Source organism: Pogona vitticeps, chromosome 2 (assembly GCF_051106095.1).
Source record: "Pogona vitticeps strain Pit_001003342236 chromosome 2, PviZW2.1, whole genome shotgun sequence".
In the NCBI taxonomy this organism is placed as follows: Eukaryota; Metazoa; Chordata; class Lepidosauria; order Squamata; family Agamidae; genus Pogona; species Pogona vitticeps.
The window spans coordinates 32864332-32880581 of record NC_135784.1 but is presented as its reverse complement, the minus strand read 5'-3'; positions in this window follow the sequence as shown (position 1 = coordinate 32880581).

The window sequence follows — 16250 nt, the reverse complement described above, 5'->3', positions numbered from 1 at the left end:
GGCTCCATAAGGACCAGAATTTGTATCAGGCCCCAGTCCAAATTCTAACCACAGCAAAGCGTGTATAGAAACAATGTTCCATGAAAAAGTACAAATTCAGGAAGAAATGCCAGGAGCTGGGTGCCCATCATACAGAAGCAGGTAGGTTAAGCACTAAGTATGAAGAGCTGGAGGCTATATAGAACACAGAAAGTAACTTTCCGAAACTCTGTTTTGGAGCCATCCTCCCACATCAGGTTTTTTCATGCTCCCACCTCAACTGAATCCAGGGATGTAGATTTTGTAGTGTAGAGGGGGTAAAGGATAGGAATCATTGCTGATTTTCTCAATATAAATAAATAAGTCCATATAAATAAATAAGGAAAAAAACAAGAAACCGGGCCTTCTCGGCGGTGGCCCCTCAAGCTGTGGAACACTCTCCCTACTGAAATTTGGCTGGCACCCTCGCTGTGTGTTTTCAAAAACCAGTTGAAAACTTGGTTATTTAAACAGGCCTTCCCTCCAGTCAATTAAGTGTTTTCTTTTTTTCTTCCTTTTTTGAGTCTTGCCATCTTGGAAATGTGTTGTTTAAAAATTTAAAATTAATTGTAATAATGGTATTTTATATATGTTGTCTTGTTGCGTTTTAACCTATGTAAGCCGCCCCGAGTAGACGTTGTCTAGAGGGGCGGGGTAAAAATCGAATAAATAAATAAGTTCATATTGAGTAAATCAACGCAGCCTTCTCTGTTGCTGCTCCCAGACACAGGAACTCCTTCCCACTGTAGCCCAGCTTGGCCCCATCTTTGCTGTCCTTCCACGAGCAGGCAAACACCTTTCTCTTCAAGCAGACTTTCCTTTAAATGACCGGTTTGACCAAATGGGTTTTATTCTGTGGTTTACTTGTTTACTATTGTTCTTATTATGACAGTTGTTCAATGTTTTTCATATGATCGATGTTTAATGCTTTTTAAATATTGTAATGTTTTATTATCTGGCTTCTAACTTCATTTTTTAAAAAAAATATATTTGTAAGCCACCTTGGAGAAATAGTTTAAATTAAAGAAAGAAATAACCACCCATGGCCTTAATGGATTGAAAGCTATCTCACTTTTGTCAGCTATCTGCATGTTTATTTCTTACTGGGTAAAAGAGCACCTTTCCCATATCACAGAATGGCTAATCTGTGGCCCTAATTTAAGCCCCACCTCTAGGAGAAGTGTAGCCTTCCAGGTCTTGCTGGACACAACCTCTTTTACCATTGACATGTATGATGACATTGACATTTATGATGACTCTAAAGCTCATGGAAACTTTGATCCACCAATATACTGTACCAAGAGGGCCCAAGGTTAACAGAAGGCTGCACTCAGTAAAGCAACAAGAGGAGTATTTCCCTTGGCTATTCCCCCTTAGGTAAGACAGGGGTCACAGGGAAACCAACATCTGCAGCAGCAGCACAACACATGATTGTTGACGTTGTCCTGCCGCCTGATATGGTCTCTGTTTCAAGTCTGACTTGCCCAACCAGCATAGACTGCCCAGAGCTGTCAAAGCCGGATCTGTACGGAATTTGCCAGAACGGAACTCAAAAGGAGATGCCTGGGCCAGGAAAAGAGAGAGGGGAAATCCTGGATAAGAGGAGCTTCCTTTCCCTCCCCATTTGCTTGAATGAGAAATGGATATGATCCCCACCTGTTCAAGTGCCAACTGGAGGAAAACATGGAAATGCATAACCAAAGAGCTTCTACAACTCTTTTAACAGCTTACAACATCTCCCCCCCCCCAACCTGGAGACTTCCGGACAGGCTGCACTACGAATTCTACAGCTCTCATGATGGGCTGGAAAGGATGAAAACTGTCGTGCAACGCAAGACATTTCTGTGATTTAGAACAAAAGTAAAGATTCTTGGGCCTTCCAGATCCTGTCGGCCTCTGAAGATGTCCAGCTGGCGTATTTATTGCAAAGAATTGGAATCCAAAACAACTAGAGGAGAACAGGCTTCCCATTCTTGGTGTAGGAGAAGCATCTGTAGACAGCAGGTGCTTTTTCCCCTGCTATGTCATTGGGTATATAGCCTCCAAAATTCCCCTTTTCACGAAACATCTAAAGGTACAGGAACCACGTTCTCCTTTACACATGGTCAACCTTGGCCTCCTTACGCTACAATTAGAAAGCTTATGTTATCTGTCACAAAGAAGTCAAGATGGCTTGAGGAGGTGGACTTTGAACCATAAGAGTTTACATTGAAATGGGTTCGTCTCTAGCATGATACAATATTGGGTGTGGGTGTATTCTCCTTCCTTTTTAAAATGTATTTTATTTATTTATTTATTTATTGCTAACAAATTTTTCACTCTCTGGAGAGATCCTTTTGCAGAGGCTGGAAAATCTCTACTTTGTGGAAAACTCTCTCTATATAACTTTTCTAAGCAGCTGCTTTTGCGGGCTCATCAGGTACGGTGGGTTCTCGAAATCCAGTCCCACAGCAGTGATGAAGAAAGACTGCCATCTGCTGGCATTATCTTTTAGAGAGTTATAAAACCATCGCCTTTTCTCATGAGAGCCACACACTGGCAAAGGAAGTGTGCAGGCTTAAGTATTGCACAACTCTTGGGCCTTTTAAAAACAAAAACTGCTGTTTCAAACGACAGTTCTTGGCTGTCCTCTGTACAATGACACCATCACACAGTGGAGTCTTAAACATTACAAAAGCATGGCCTTCTTAAGAGAAGCCATTATTGTTATGAGCGAGGGGGTGTTATCCATCATCAAAACATCTGTGTATTAATATCAGAAGTTTAGAGACTGTTGGGCCAGTTATTTATTATTATTTATTTATTTATTTAATTTATATGCCGCCCACTCTACCCAGAGGTCTCTGGGCGGCTTACAATAATTAAAATTCAATACAATAAGATGATTAAAATACAATTATAATACAATTAAAATACAATTAAAATTGCCATCATCAGGACCCACAGTTGTTATTTCAATTAAAAGCCTTCTGGAACAGGAAGGTTTTGACCTGGCGCCGAAATGTCATCAACGTCGGCGCCAGACGGATTTCAGTTGGGAGGGCGTTCCATAGTCTGGGGGCAGCTGCCGAAAAGGCCCTTTGTCTACAAGCCATCCCTCTTACCTCTTTGAGGGATGGCTCTTTCAAAAGGGCCCCCTGGCTAGATCTTAACTGCCGGGTAGGCTCATATGGAAGGAGGCGGTCCTTCAAGTATCCAGGGCCCAAGCCGTTTAGGGCTTTATATGTCAAAACAAGCACTTTGAATTGGGCTCGGGCAGCAACTGGTAACCAATGTAAATTGAACAGAATTGGCTTGATGTGATCTCTAGCGGCTCCACCACTCACCAGCCGCGCAGCTCGATTCTGGACCAGTTGCAGTCGCCGGACCGTCTTCAAAGGCAGCCCCACATAGAGCGCATTGCAATAATCTATACGAGATGTTACCAGTGCGTGTGTAACTGTCATGAGACTCCGCTCGTCCAGGTAGGGCCGCAGCTGGTATAATTTCCGCAGCTGAAGGAAGGCGCCTCTGGCCACCGAGCCCACCTGGGCTTCCAAAGTTAGACTGGGGTCCAGGAGCACCCCCAGGCTGCGGACCCTGTCCCTTAGGGGGAGTGTAACCCCATTCAGGGCAGGGAAATGGCCCTCCAACCTGTCCGGCGAAGCACCCACTAACAGCACTTCCGTCTTGTCTGGATTGAGTTTCAATTTATTAACCCTCATCCAGTCCATTATCAGGTCCAGACACGAGTTCAGCACAGAAACGGCCTCACCTGGATTGGTGGAAAACGAGAGGTAGAGCTGAGTGTCGTCAGCATATTGCTGACTCCTCAGCCCAAACCTCCTGATGACCTCTCCCAGCGGTTTCATGTAGATGTTAAACAGCATGGGGGACAGTATCGAGCCCTGAGGAACCCCATGACATAAATGCCATGGGGCAGAGCAACTGTCCCCCAGCACCACCCTCTGGATACGGTCAGCTAGGAAGGAGCGGAACCACCGTAAAACAGTGCCCCCAACTCCTAACCCAGCCAGCCTATCCAGAAGGACACCATGGTCGATGGTGTCGAAAGCCGCTGAGAGGTCCAGGAGTATCAACAGGGTCACACTCCCCCTGTCTCTCTCCCGGCAAAGGTCATCATACAGGGCGACCAAGGCTGTCTCTGTACCAAAACCCGGCCTGAAACCCGATTGAAATGGATCCAGAAAATCCGTTTCATCCAGCAGCGCCTGGAGTTGCCCGGCCACAACCCGCTCCAACACCTTGCCCAAATAAGGGAGGTTCGCCACTGGTCGGTAGTTGACCACCAGCCTTGGGTCCAGGTTAGGCTTTTTAAGGAGTGGTCGAATTACCGCCTCTTTCAAGGCGGTAGGGACCACTCCCTCTCTCAGAGAGGCGTTCACGGCCTCCTGGACCCAAGTGCGAACCCCCCTGGCAGATCTTCCAATTAGCCAAGATGGGCAAGGGTCGAGCGGCGTGGTGGTAGAACGGACAGATCCAAGCACCCTGTCCACATCCTCGGGTCTCAACAATTGAAACTCATCCATTAAAGTTTGACCTAAGCACGGCACACTGGACACATCTTCCGATTTTGCAGTAACAGTGGAGTCCAGCCCACTGCGAATCTGAGCGATTTTTTCCTCAAAATGAATAGCAAACTGTTGAGCCAGGGTGGGGAAGATGAGATATTGTTGTTGTTTTTTGGGGGGGGAGTGGATTACATCCCCTAACATCAGTAGTTCTCCGACTCTGAAAGGCCAGACAGTGCTTCCAGATGGCACTTAGCTGAAGACCCAGCTGTTTTCCCCTCTGTTGTTGTTGTTGTTGTTGTTGTTGTTGTTAGTAGTAGTCGTCGTCGTAGTAGTCGTAGTAGTTGTAGTAGTAGTTGTTGTTGTTGTTTTATTGTTATTATTGTTATTGGTGGTGGTGGTGGTAAGATTTCTGTCCAACCCACCCACGCCAGCACCCCAGTGCACTCAAAGATAGCATACGCAGCTCTTTTCATCTCTATTTTATTCCACAAAGATAGTATGAGTTCAATCCAGATGAGATATTGTTACTGTTTAGCATCACCCTTGGAATGTCATGACCCCATGAGCATTTGAATCTGGATCTCTCAGGCCCGAAAGCAACAGTCCAGTCAGGACACAGCACTGGCTCAAGGCACTGACTGAATACACTTTCCTCCTTGTTCACTTTTCCAGCACCAGGAAAGTGAGAGGGAAGTTGAGCTGCTCCATGGACCATCCAAGGTCACGTCACACAACATCAAGAAGGAAGCTGGGTTCCACTTGCAAATGTCTATCTTGCCCCCCACCCGAGCTCCGACCCCCACCTTGGAGGAGGGGCAATTAGTCAGTCTCTGGGAAGGACTGGGGATCCCAACAGGACATAAAAAGGCTCTGAGGTGAAGATTTGGACCCCCACTTAATTAAAATCACCTTTCTGCCTGCTCACAATAAGTTACATTGGTCATATTTGCGAAAGTGGTGAAAGAGACTGTGGACAGGAGAACAATCTACAATTTAATTGTGAGGCAAGCTGCTTTAATAAGCATTAATGAGTTTGCTTGGTTTTTTTAATTGTTTTCTTAGGATGTTCATGAGCATTGAAAACTCTAAGGAGCTCCAGACTCAAGTACTTGAAGTAATCAGCTGGGGTGGTTCTACTTGCAGTGTCCCTGATACGTGTGGCTCATAATGTAAACACATATGGCAGGGCCTTCTTAGAAGTGGCCCCATTTATGCAATTTCCCCCCAATGGATATGCAATCGTCCTTCTCCCTGTTGTCATTTATTTCGGCAAGCAGTTGAGAGATAGGGAACAGCTGCCCACAGAGAGAGGGGTGGATTCCCCTTCCCCTCAATACACTTCACTGTCTGCAAAGCTGTGTTTAACAGTCTATTCACATTTTATTTATTTATTTATTACCCCATCTTTCTCCTTGAAAGGATCCAAGGTGGCTTACCTCATTGAAAAGACAGTATTTAAAAGCAGGGGGGGGGGGGAAGTAGGTGTACAAATATTTAAAAAGAATTAAACAAGTATCATATTAAAAATGATAAAGTTAATACTTAAACACGTTTAAAAGCAACAGAACACAAAAACCCTCTCAGACTGCCAGTCACTAAAGAAAAGCCTGTCTGAAGAGAAAAGTATTTGGCTGCTTGCGTAAGGACAGCAAAGATGGGGCCAGACTGGCCTCCTGTGGGAGGGAGTTCCAAAGTCTGGGAGCAGCAACATAGAAGGCCCTCCTCCATGTCTCCACCAAACATGCCTGTGAGGGTGGTGGGACCAAGAGAAAGGCCTCCCCAGATGATCTTAATGCCCAGGCAGGCTCATAGAGGGAGATACACTCTTTTAAATAGCTTGGACCTGAGCCATTTAGGACTTTATACTAGTTAAAACCAGCACTTCATATTGTGCCGAGAAACGGATCAGCAGCCAGTAGAGCTGTTATAACAGGGGAGTTATATGTTCCCTCTAACCAGCCACAGTTAACAATCTGGCTACAGCATTTTGGACCCTCTGAAGTTTCCAGACACTTTCCAGAGGCAGCCCCACATACAGCGTGTTGTGGTAATCTAGCCAAGATGTAACTAGGACATGTGTTACCATGGCCAACGCAGAGTTCCCAAGAAACAAGGACAAAACCTGGGCATCCAGGCTCAGAGACAAATCCAGGAGCATCCCCAGGCTGTGCACCTGTGTTTTCAGGGGGAGTGTAACCCCATCCAGTACAGGTAGGATCCCTATTCCCTCATCTGCCTTCTGAATAAACAGGAGCACCTCTGTCTTGTCTGGATTAAGTTTCAGTTTATTTGCCCTCATCTAGTCCACCACTGACACCAGACACTGATCTAGAGTCACAACAGTTTCCTCAGATTTAGATGGAAGGGGGAGATAAGGTTGGGTGTTATCTGCGTATTGGTAACACCGAACCCAAAAATTCCTGATAACCTCTCCCAGAGGTTTCATGTAGATGTTAAATAGCATAGGGGGATAAGAGAGAACCCTGAGGGACACCACAGGGCAAGGGTGTCAAACAGGAGTCCTCCCCTCCAGAAAGGACTGGAAGGCACTGTCAAACAGATGGGTACCATGATCAATAATATTGAAAGCTGCTGAGAGGTCTAGCAGAACCAACAGGGAGACACTCCCCCTGTCCAGTTCTCATCATAGGTCATCCACAAAGGAGCCCAAAGCAAGCCAGATTGAAATGGATCCAGATAATCCATCTCACCCAGAAATCCCTGGAGCTGAGAAGCTGCAACTCGCACCAACACCTTGCCCAAGAATTGAATATTAGAGACTGGCTGGTAATTGCCCAATACTGTGGGGTCCAAAGAGGTTTTTTTTTCAATAATGGTCTTACTGCTGCCTCTTTTAAGCATGCTAGGATCCTACCCTGCTCCATTCATGACTCCTCAAACCCACTCAGCCAGTTCTTCTCTGACATTGTTTATAAGCCAGGGAAGACAAGGGTCCGGTAGACAAGAGGTAGCCTTCACCTCTCCAAGGGTCCTGTGCACATCATCATTTACACCAGTGGTCCCCAACCTTGGGCCTCCAGATGTTCTTGGACTTCAACTCCCAGAAATCCTGGCCAGCAGAGATAGTGGTGAAGACTTCTGGGAGTTGTAGGCCAAGAACATCTGGAGGCCCAAGGTTGAGGCCCACTGATTTACACAATCTGGGGTGCCAACATAACCTGGATTATCTTTTGTGTCCTACTGGCATGTCAAGCCACTGACATGGTAGTGCCAGCGCAGTAGAGATGCATGTGCTAGGAACTAGCTTGGCACTGAGAGAATTGGTCTGTCAAGCTTGGTATTGTCAGGAGCAGCTTTCTAAGCCTTAGGCAGGATTCTTTCCTACCGCTACCTGGAGATCCCAGGTAATCTTCCATCTAAGTAGTAACCAAGCTCTACCCTGCTTCCTTTCCACAATCAATGAGAACAGGCAGGTTCAGGGGTGATATGGAACAGCCAGTTGTTGCTAGAAGTGTTTCGGCACACAAAGGGATCAGATCCACCAATCTATGTGTTCGTGGACATTCCAAACAGAAAAAATCTAACTTCTGTACCTCCCACTGCTTCGTAAAAAGCATCACCCACGTTCTTTTGGGCAGACTTCATCCAATGGTATGGTAAAAGAGGCTCTGCAGGGGCCCATTTCCCTCCCCTAGAATCGGCCAGGCCACTCAACAGGCTCCATACAGTGCTGGGGTCCTTCATTGTCGGCGGTGCGCCAATCCTAGCGAGAATCTGGCCAGCCCTTCCCCACCTCCCCACGAAGCTACTTTGGCATGGAGGCACTACCCCACGAGACAAAGAGGCATCTACCACCTCCTGGAGCCACCCAACCAATCCATTTCGGCAAGATCTTATTTTACAAAGCGGGCAAGAGATTTACCTTCCCTTGGCCTATTTTAAGGACATAATGGAAGAGTGACAGCAACCAAGCAGAAGAATTGCTATGCAGGTCCAAGGGTATTATGATCAACAGGAAGCCCCTGGCCTTGAAGCAAGCCTATTCTTTTGGCATGTGGTCCTAACTGGCTTCAAATGGCATTAGAACTGACATGTGGCAAAACAGGTAGGACCAGTCCCACAGAATGTTTTCCAGTTCAACTGGGGCAAATCACCCTGTTTTTCAACATAAGGACATACCAGTTCTAGAATAGAGAACTGGATACTTCCCATTGCCAACCTGTCACCAGTGGAGTGACAAGCTGATCTTTCAAAAAAAATAAAAATAAACATTTACTCTGGTGGTCATTATAATCTCTCTCTCTCTCTCTCTCAATAAAACTGGGGTGAACAATTAAGACTTTAGTTCCCATGAACCTTAACCATCTGACCATCATCATCATAATCTTAGAACTGCATTGCTAGAAGGGATTCTACAAATCATTGAGCCCAGACCCTGCCAAGGAGGCACAGTGGGGAATTGAACTCCCAGCTTCCGGCTCCACTGCCAGGTACCCAAAACATTGATGAGAGTTTCTGTGAGACTTGAAACCGACAAACAAAATTGCTGAGCCTTTTCGATCATTATTTATGTCCTGTGGAGCCCGCCTCCCTTCCCACGAAACAACAAAAGCAACTAGCCACATCTACTCCTCCAAGTGAAACTGACATGGGAAGGCCACAATTGTTTTCAAAAAGCTCAGATTTTTGGATAAAAAAGCAAAATCCAGAAAAAATAAGAACTGGTGTCAATTGGTATTGGTGCTTTTGTCTGGGAGTTTTGTTTTTGTGCTTTTGTTTTTGCTCTGAGGGAACAAAATTTATTTTTGGAGGCCGTGTGTGGTCTAGACCTCCTTTTCCCCTATCTCTTCCCCTGATTCTACTCCCTACATCTGCTTTCCATCGCAAGGAGATGCCGTTTTCAGTATGGCATGATGGGTACTGGATACTGCATGCAGATTGAGAAGTGGGCTGGAGTCCACACCAGCACATATTATAATACAGCAGGGGTCTCAAACTCAATTTACCTGGGGGCCGCTGGAGGGAGAATCTGGGTGAGGCTGGGCTGCATCAGATTTTCCACCAAGCGGAGCAAGAGCCCGAGGAAGCCGCCCAGGAATTTCCTTAGCCCGTCTGGGGCTCCAAGGAGGAGGGGGCACATGAGCCCTCGTCGCCGGCCACGACCCTGTCTGGCTCCTTCTTCACTACCACCAGCAGCAGCAGGACAAAGAAGCGGTCCCCTCAAAAAAAGGGCACACTCAGCAGCAGCAGCTACCCCCACCATGACAGAGGAGCAAACTTTGCGAGGCAAGCCCAGACAGCCTCCAGAGCCGAGGCGGCTAAAGCAGGAGGAGGAGGAAGCCGAGAGAGAAAGAGAGCCAGAGAGCCGCTTCCCTGGAAGAGGCTGTGGTGGCGGCAGATGCTTTTGGTGGCACTGTTGGATGCGCTCTTTGAGGACGGGCTGGGAGCGAGTTCTGCTCTCAGGTATCACACGGTGGCGGCTCGGGCGCTTGGGAAAAAGGGCTGGCAGCACACCTTGCTCACCGGCTCTCTCCCAAGACAGCGCCTCTTGCACCCTCCATCCGGAAATGCAGCCTGCTAGCCGGCAGACAGTTGGACTGGCTGGCAGGCTGCAGTTCTGGATGGAGGGTGCAAGAGGCGCTGTCTTGGGAGAGAGCTGGAGAGCGAGGCAAGGCTTTTTTTTTTACTCTTGACAGCAGAGGACGCATGGGTGATTCGGGGGGGCAGGCAAGGCGGGGGCCGCAAACTATCATCCAGCGGGCCGCAAATGGCCGCATGTTTGAGACCCCCGTAATACAGTAAATGAGTTAATCTTACTTTCCCACAACACTGTTGATTTACAACCGGTTCTAAGGTAAGTTTAAGCGTCCTTACTGGATCAAAGCCCAGAATGACTAAATAGCAACAAAACCTAAATTGTCTCTCAGTAGGAGGTAGGCGCTTGGCTATAATAAGAGCACATAGTTTGCCTTGAGGAGGTCCCAGATTCTGTTCCCAGTATATACAGATAGGGCTTGAAAAGAACTTTCGGAAAGTTCTGAACATCCACTGCCCATTGAGATAATGATACTGTACACAGCCAGATGCAGATCCGTGATATAATTTAGTATAAGACAAGGACTGACAGCAGCATAGCTTTTAAAAGCCCTGAACTGAACCCCCAGTGATTTCAAGGTCTGGCCAGAAAGTCAGCCTCTGGGCAATTCCCAGTAGATCCTTGAGAGCTTATGATTCCCTGTGTTTTAACAATAGTGGCAATGAGTCCCCAACACTTTTACGTTAGCTGTTGTTATAAAAGGAGGGAGGGGGAGGTTGGCAGTAGAAATAGCAGTGTGCCTACAAATTTACATCCCAATATGAAATGTTGGACGGACAGTATCACCAAAGCGACCAACATGAATTTGACCCAACTCTGGGAGGCAGTGGAAGACAGGAGGGCCTGGCGTGCTCTGGTCCATGGGGTCACTGAGAGTCCGATACAACTTAACAACAACAACATGAAATGTCTGGCCTGATTCAGGTGCTCAGAGGAACCTTGTTACACTAAATTATGTCCTGCTTCTTGATACACTAAGTTTCATCCTGGCTGTAACTGAGGAGTCTCAGTATTCAAAGGAGGGGCAGGGGGGCAGAATATAGTCTTTGTGTCTCACTGTCACAAAGAAACTTCCAAGGACCTTGCCTATCTCATGCAACGTCTTAAAGCAGTCTTGTGTTTTACACACACGAAATTTCAAAATAGACTAAGTATAGTTGTTGTGGGTTTTTCGGGCTCTTTGGCCGTGTTCTGAAGGTTGCTGTTCCTGACGTTTTGCCAGTCTCTGTGGCCGGCATCTTCAGAGGACTGGAGTAGGAACTCTGTCCATGCTCTGTTGCTGTTTGTTGGATAGTTGAGTATTTATAGCTGTGGGAACAGCTTTTGTCCTTTTCAGGAGATAGGGTGTTTTTGTTGTTATAAGGGGAAGATTATCTGTCACTGTGATTGATGGGTGTCGTTAGCTGGTCTTTTTTGCGCAATAATCCCTGGTCCTTGTGGCTGGGTAGAGTTCGTTGACCTTTTGCAGGCTGTATTTTTCAGTATTGGGAGCCAGGCATTGTTTAGTTTTAGTACTTCTTCTTTTTTGTTGAATTTCTGTTGATGCTTATGGATTTCAATGGATTTATCTTGATGTTTATGGATTTCAAGACTAAATATACACCACAAACACCATGTACAGACCAACAGGAAGCTGGTCCCTGATCCCAAGGGGATTTCAATATAGAATACAGAGAGGGAAAGGAAATGAACACTGGGCTAAATAAGAAAATATGCCAAATGCAGAGGTAGAGTATATTTAATGTTTGTTTATAGCAAGGGAGTCGTCACCAACCTGGGGCTGTCAGAGTACAACCCCCATCATCTCCAGGCAGCACTGCGTGCCTCCAGTTAAGGTTTAAGGGATTAAACCCAGTCATGGGGATTAAGAGAATATTGGGTAGCAGATGCTGGCATGATCAGCCATGAGCTGCCATGAAATCCCAGGTGGAAAGACCAGTCTCTGGATGGCATACCTGCACTCACTCATCACCAGATCCTACTTCCAAATATCATGGAACCTAAGCGGCTTTTCCCAAAAGGCAACCTCCTGGGAAACATCGTTTGCATAGCCAATATAAGCAAGGCATAAGACAACACAAGGAAGACGTGAAGGACTGGGTGTCTCATGTAAAGCACAAAAATGGCATAGCAATGTGTATGCCAATAATTATGTTATCAGAAGCACAGAAGGCCAAGCAGAATTTGCAGTGGCTGTAGAGACGGTGCTTAGCACTCTAAATCAGGGGTCTCAAACATGCGGCCCGGGGGGGCTGTTTACAGCCCTCTGGATGATAGTTTGTCCCCCCCCCCGAAGCACCCACGCGTCTTCTGCTGTCAAGAGTCAAAAAAAGCCTTGCCTCGCTGACTGTGTCCCAAGATAGCGCCTCTTGCACCCTCCATCTGGAACTGCAGCCTGCCAGCCAGCCCACCTGTCTGCCAGCTGTTCTGGATGGAGGGTGCAAGAGGCACTGTCTTGGGGGAGAGCCGGCGAGCGAGGCACACTGCTGGCCCTTTTCCCCGAGTGCCTGAGCTGCCACTGAGCGATGCCTGAGAGCGGAGCTCGCTCCCAGCCCATCCTCAAAGAGCATCTCCAAGCCACCAGTAGCAGCTGCCACCGCCGACGCCTCTTCCAGGGAAGCATCTTTCTGGCTCTCTCTCAGCATCCCCAGCACCAGCCTGGCCAGCGGCCGCTTCAGCACCCGGCGGTGCTTCCTCCTCCTCCTCCTCCTCCTCCTGCATCAGCCGCCTCAGCTCTGGAGGCTACCTGGGCTCGCCTCTCAAAGTTTGCTCCTCTGTTGTGGTGGGGTTAGCTGCTGCTGCTGAGTGCGCCTTTTTTTTTGAGGGGGGCCCTCAGAGGAAGGTTGCTGGACCTCTGTGTGTGTGTTTCTGTTTCTGTGCATGTGCGCACACCTGTGTGGCTCCTGCCCCGTTCTGTTTAATTTTGCGGGTACCAGTGGGCACTTTTCTCCTTTGGCAAGAGTAGAATGAGCTTTTCTCCTGTGCTTTTAGCAGGAGCGAGCCCTGCACAGATAGGGCTTTTTGTGACAGCTTTTCCCGTGCCCTAGAGAATCAGGAACTGAGGTTTTCTGTGACCTTCCCGGTGGTTCTAAAACACAGTCCCCTTTTACAGAGACACAAGAAGATTTTTCTTCGAATCTAGCAGAGAGTTTCTGCCTACGTCACAAGTTCCTGATTTCCAACAAACTGTTACAAAAAAGGGACTCTGGTGGGGAAATCCCTGGGGGAAAGGGGACAATTGTTTTGTTTTAGTTCCGTTGGATTTTGCCTGAGAGGCCCACACAGACCGACACGGCTGCCCTTTCTGAAACTGAGAAATTGCTGAGTGAACAGGCAGGGGGTTGTGGCACTTTCATTAGAGAAGTTTAAAAGCTGGACGGGCACCCTGTTGGGTTGCAGAACCAGCTCCTGCAAAGGAAATTGGGTGTGCTTAAATATTGAAAAGGATCCTGGCTAAGGAAGGGTCCTGGGAACAGGAGGCAACAAGCCAAGCGGAGCAAAAACAAAAGAAAACCGTGTGGAGGCTGCCTTTTGCTTGAAACAGATTGACTTGCATGGTTCAAAGCTGTGGACGGAGGAAATAAAACCACCTTAGACACCAATTGGGGATGTCTGAGAAAGATGTGGGTGATGGACTGGTGTCCAAAGGAGAAATTCTGAAGCATCTGGGTTAAAAAAAGCTAACATGACACTCCGTCCAGCGGCAGGCAATGACCTTATATTCCTGCTGGCCATTGGCCAGCCTCAAACCATAAAACTGCAGCCAAGGACTGGATTTCTCTTCTTTTAAGGACAAACCAACCCTGGGGTCTTAATTGCATTTTAATAGAAACGGCGAACATTGTTTTTAATGTTGATGATTGTAATGCCTTTGTAATTGACTGTTGTTCTTAACTCTCTTCTAAGCTACCTGAGGTCCCAGGTCTGGGGGAAAAGGCACCAGATTCCTGAAATAAATATTAATCCTAATCTCTAGTCACTAGGAAGCTAACGGATGAGAGGGAGGAGGTTCTACTAAAGGTCTCTCTTACTTCTGTTCCAGAGGCAAGCCTGAGGTTTGGGTAATATATAATGAATAGTTGTGTGCCATCAAATCAGTTCTGACCTAGGGTGACCTTTTTTCAGGGTTTTCCAGGTAGAGAAGACTCAGGTGTGGTTTCCCATCCCCTTCTTCTGGGGAGAGCCCTGGGACTGCCTGTATCTTTTTGTGTCTGGACATAGATGGTTGGTAGTGTTTGATTCCATCATCCTGCCTTCTGGTGCCTGAGCTGGGAAAATGCTGCCCCAGAATGTCTTGTAAGCCCTTAGCAGAATAGGCCAAGAACGGGCTGTTTCACTTATAACGGTGAAAAATGCAAAACCTGGAAGCATTCTGGGCTAAAACTTTCACATCACGTCAGCCAGTATGGCCACCATGGATTTTGGGAGCTGTTCTCTGGGGAAGTAACTTTTCCAAGCCCTGCTCTTTCCTCTATAGACGGATGACTTAATGGGTACAGACTCCACACCTTGCAGGTCCTCCAAATTCGGCAGGTGGGAAAAGGTAGAAATGATGCTTTCATTGATCTGCTGACCTTCCCCAGGGTTTTGTTTTTTTTCAATCAACCAAACACTTATTGAAACAATTTAAAAAAGTGAGAAAGGCACAATCTCTGTTTCCAAATTTGTGGCTTTTATTGGTTTTCCAATAAGACCTTATTTTCTTTCCTTAATTTCAAGTTTCAGCTCATTTTAATATAACATTTATTTAAGGTATCCCAAGAGGCTTAAGGTGTGACGCGTGCTGGATGCCCAGAGGAAGGCAAAAAACCTCCAGGGTCTCCCAGCCAATCAGCCCTGGAGGAAAATTCCTTCCCGACCCCAAAGTGGCGATCAGCGCTACCCTGGGCATGCCAGCAAGGGCCACGGGGAAGCAGACGCCTTTCTCCCACCTTCTACTCAACAATTTCATTGGTGCTGTAACTACAGAGGTGAGCAAGCATATAGGTCCAACAATCATGAGAATCAGCTGAAAAGCTTTCTCTGTTTGACTGTCCAAATGTTTGATGTTCTGCAATATCGATGTAGTATTATTGTACATCATCCCCTTCCTGCCCTGTGCACATGCATGACTGTGGCTCAATGTTGCAATGAAAATTCGAGTGGTAGCCAATGCAAAACTACGAAGGGTGTCCACCTGTACAAACAAATATGTGGTTAATAAGCTTTTCAGAGTAGAACACGATTATTTCTGCTTGGTCAACGAAAGCCGCTTGTGGTTATATGCATGTTGATGACGAAGCATTGACGAATGCCATGCTTCACATTGATCACCACATAACCCAAGCACGTGTCTCCCCAATTCTAAACCTTACCCTAACCCCAAAGATAATGTCAACCTTCACTGAGCCCCAAACCCATAATTTAAATCCAAATCCCACTTTAAACCCAGCCCAGACCCGAACCTGACTCCGGACAACCTTGATTTCACACCTTCTGGTTTCCACTTCTTCCCACTGGCGAAGCATGACTTGGAAACCAGTGGTGATGCAAAATGAGAAGGCAGAGAAAGCAACAGTGAAACAAGGGGATAAAAGATAGTAACTCAGAATACCTCCTGGATGAACGGAGAAACAGGTTTTACGCTGGAAGAAGTCGAATGCAATGAACACAGAGGTTATTGTAGGGGGGGGGAATAAGTCACTTGAAAGAGGAAACTCTGCAGCTGTTTTAGCTCTTTGCTTTTAAAAAAGAAATGCCGCTGTATGTTATTAAGTCTTGAGTCAACAGGGAAGACCCTTTAGCTCAGTGGGTCTTAACCTTGGGTTACTCATGTATTTTTGAACTGCAACTCCCAGAAATCCCAGCCAGCACAGCTGGTGGTGAAGGCTTCTGGGAGTTGCAGTCCAAAAACACCTGAGTAACCCAAGGTTAAGAACCACTGCTTTAGCTGACCCTCATAATTATGTGTTCAGAATAAAAACCATATAAGCAAATACCCAACTTCTATTATTTCCTCTTTGGCAATGAGCCACATTTGGTATGTTCTAATATCTTTTGTCCAAGCAGTCAGGCTACTTGATTTCCGAAGTATGTTATTTTATGAAGTGTATTACTTCCTGATTTCTGGAGTACGGCATGTTTTTTAATTTTAAAAGGGTAGATGTTACATGTATGTAATT